This window comes from Spea bombifrons, chromosome 3 (assembly GCF_027358695.1).
Source record: "Spea bombifrons isolate aSpeBom1 chromosome 3, aSpeBom1.2.pri, whole genome shotgun sequence".
In the NCBI taxonomy this organism is placed as follows: domain Eukaryota; kingdom Metazoa; phylum Chordata; class Amphibia; order Anura; family Pelobatidae; genus Spea; species Spea bombifrons.
The window spans coordinates 123429055-123431554 of record NC_071089.1 but is presented as its reverse complement, the minus strand read 5'-3'; the positions used below and the strand labels follow the sequence as shown (position 1 = coordinate 123431554).

Below are 2500 nucleotides of genomic sequence, written 5' to 3'. Positions count from 1 at the left end.
CACCTTCTCTGTCCTGTCCCAGGGCTTATAATTCTTTCTGTCTGACGACAAGCAGCAGCAGCAGCAGCAGCAGCAGCAGCAGCAGCAGCAGCAGCAGCAACAGAATAAGAGAAGTAAAATAAAAAAATTTCACACCTGCGGCCATACCACCCTGAAAGCGCCCGATCTCGTCTGATCTCGGAAGCTAAGCAGGGTTGGGCCTGGTTAGTACCTGGATGGGATACCGCCTGGGAATACCAGGTGTTGTAGGCTTTTAATTTTTTCTCACAGTCCGGGGAGAGCTTTTTGCCATGTGTTTCTTGCTCATCATCAAAGCTTTAAACCCTTATTTGAACCTTCTCACCTTCTCTGTCCTGTCCCAGGGCTTATAATTCTTTCTGTCTGACGACAAGCAGCAGCAGCAGCAGCAGCAGCAGCAGCAGCAGCAGCAGCAGCAACAGCAACAGAATAAGAGAAGTAAAATAAAAAACTTTCACACCTTCGGCCATACCACCCTGAAAGCGCCCGATCTCGTCTGATCTCGGAAGCTAAGCAGGGTTGGGCCTGGTTAGTACCTGGATGGGAGACCGCCTGGGAATACCAGGTGTTGTAGGCTTTTTCTTTTCTCACAGTCCGGGGAGAGCTTTTTGCCATGTGTTTCTTGCTCATCATCAAAGCTTTAAACCCTTATTTGAACCTTCTCACCTTCTCTGTCCTGTCCCAGGGCTTATAATTCTTTCTGTCTGACGACAAGCAGCAGCAGCAGCAGCAGCAGCAGCAGCAGCAGCAGCAGCAGAATAAGAGAAGTAAAATAAAAAGCTTTCACACCTGCGGCCATACCACCCTGAAAGCGCCCGATCTCGTCTGATCTCGGAAGCTAAGCAGGGTTGGGCCTGGTTAGTACCTGGATGGGAGACCGCCTGGGAATACCAGGTGTTGTAGGCTTTTAATTTTTTCTCACAGTCCGGGGAGAGCTTTTTGCCATGTGTTTCTTGCTCATCATCAAAGCTTTAAACCCTTATTTGAACCTTCTCACCTTCTCTGTCCTGTCCCAGGGCTTATAATTCTTTTTGTCTGACGACAAGCAGCAGCAGCAGCAGCAGCAGCAGCAGCAGCAGCAGCAGCAGCAGCAGCAGCAGCAGCAACAGAATAAGAGAAGTAAAATAAAAAACTTTCACACCTGCGGCCATACCACCCTGAAAGCGCCCGATCTCGTCTGATCTCGGAAGCTAAGCGGCGTTGGGCCTGGTTACTACCTGGATGGGAGACCGCCTGGGAATACCAGGTGTTGTAGGCTTTTAATTTTTTCTCACAGTCCGGGGAGAGCTTTTTGCCATGTGTTTCTTGCTCATCATCAAAGCTTTAAACCCTTATTTGAACCTTCTCACCTTCTCTGTCCTGTCCCAGGGCTTATAATTCTTTCTGTCTGACGACAAGCAGCAGCAGCAGCAGCAGCAGCAGCAGCAGCAGCAGCAGCAGCAGAATAAGAGAAGTAAAATAAAAAACTTTCACACCTGCGGCCATACCACCCTGAAAGCGCCCGATCTCGTCTGATCTCGGAAGCTAAGCAGGGTTGGGCCTGGTTAGTACCTGGATGGGAGACTGCCTGGGAATACCAGGTGTTGTAGGCTTTTTCTTTTCTCACAGTCCGGGGAGAGCTTTTTGCCATGTGTTTCTTGCTCATCATCAAAGCTTTAAACCCTTATTTGAACCTTCTCACCTTCTCTGTCCTGTCCCAGGGCTTATAATTCTTTCTGTCTGACGACAAGCAGCAGCAGCAGCAGCAGCAGCAGCAGCAGCAGCAGCAGCAGCAGCAGCAGCAGCAGCAACAGAATAAGAGAAGTAAAATAAAGAACTTTCACACCTGCGGCCATACCACCCTGAAAGCGCCCGATCTCGTCTGATCTCGGAAGCTAAGCAGGGTTGGCCCTGGTTAGTACCTGGATGGGAGACCGCCTGGGAATACCAGGTGTTGTAGGCTTTTAATTTTTTCTCACAGTCCGGGGAGAGCTTTGTGCCATGTGTTTCTTGCTCATCATCAAAGCTTTAAACCCTTATTTGAACCTTCTCACCTTCTCTGTCCTGTCCCAGGGCTTATAATTCTTTTTGTCTGACGACAAGCAGCAGCAGCAGCAGAAGCAGCAGCAGCAGCAGCAGCAGCAGCAGCAGCAGCAGCAGCAGCAGCAGCAGCAGCAGCAGCAACAGAATAAGAGAAGTAAAATAAAAAACTTTCACACCTGCGGCCATACCACCCTGAAAGCGCCCGATCTCGTCTGATCTCGGAAGCTAAGCAGGGTTGGGCCTGGTTAGTACCTGGATGGGAGACCGCCTGGGAATACCAGGTGTTGTAGGCTTTTAATTTTTTCTCACAGTCCGGGGAGAGCTTTTTGCCATGTGTTTCTTGCTCATCATCAAAGCTTTAAACCCTTATTTGAACCTTCTCACCTTCTCTGTCGTGTCCCAGGGCTTATAATTCTTTCTGTCTGACGACAAGCAGCAGCAGCAGCAGCAGCAGCAGCAG

General features: G+C 49.7%; 7 non-coding genes across 7 annotated transcripts; all 7 read left to right on the top strand.

The window, feature by feature from the left end:
• The first annotated feature begins 133 nt into the window (after positions 1–133).
• Positions 134–252, top strand: LOC128484934 (5S ribosomal RNA). The gene has a single exon (XR_008351294.1). It is a non-coding gene; the product is annotated as a 5S ribosomal RNA (ribosomal RNA).
• A 224-nt stretch (positions 253–476) lies between these two features.
• Positions 477–595, top strand: LOC128484873 (5S ribosomal RNA). Its single transcript, XR_008351236.1, has one exon. It is a non-coding gene; the product is annotated as a 5S ribosomal RNA (ribosomal RNA).
• A 210-nt stretch (positions 596–805) lies between these two features.
• On the top strand, positions 806–924 carry LOC128488180 (5S ribosomal RNA). The gene has a single exon (XR_008353615.1). It is a non-coding gene; the product is annotated as a 5S ribosomal RNA (ribosomal RNA).
• A 233-nt stretch (positions 925–1157) lies between these two features.
• LOC128486702 (5S ribosomal RNA) lies at positions 1158–1276 on the top strand. The gene has a single exon (XR_008352987.1). It is a non-coding gene; the product is annotated as a 5S ribosomal RNA (ribosomal RNA).
• A 215-nt stretch (positions 1277–1491) lies between these two features.
• LOC128485190 (5S ribosomal RNA) lies at positions 1492–1610 on the top strand. Its single transcript, XR_008351537.1, has one exon. It is a non-coding gene; the product is annotated as a 5S ribosomal RNA (ribosomal RNA).
• A 231-nt stretch (positions 1611–1841) lies between these two features.
• On the top strand, positions 1842–1960 carry LOC128485776 (5S ribosomal RNA). The gene has a single exon (XR_008352104.1). It is a non-coding gene; the product is annotated as a 5S ribosomal RNA (ribosomal RNA).
• A 254-nt stretch (positions 1961–2214) lies between these two features.
• Positions 2215–2333, top strand: LOC128488169 (5S ribosomal RNA). Its single transcript, XR_008353604.1, has one exon. It is a non-coding gene; the product is annotated as a 5S ribosomal RNA (ribosomal RNA).
• The last annotated feature ends 167 nt before the right edge of the window (positions 2334–2500 follow it).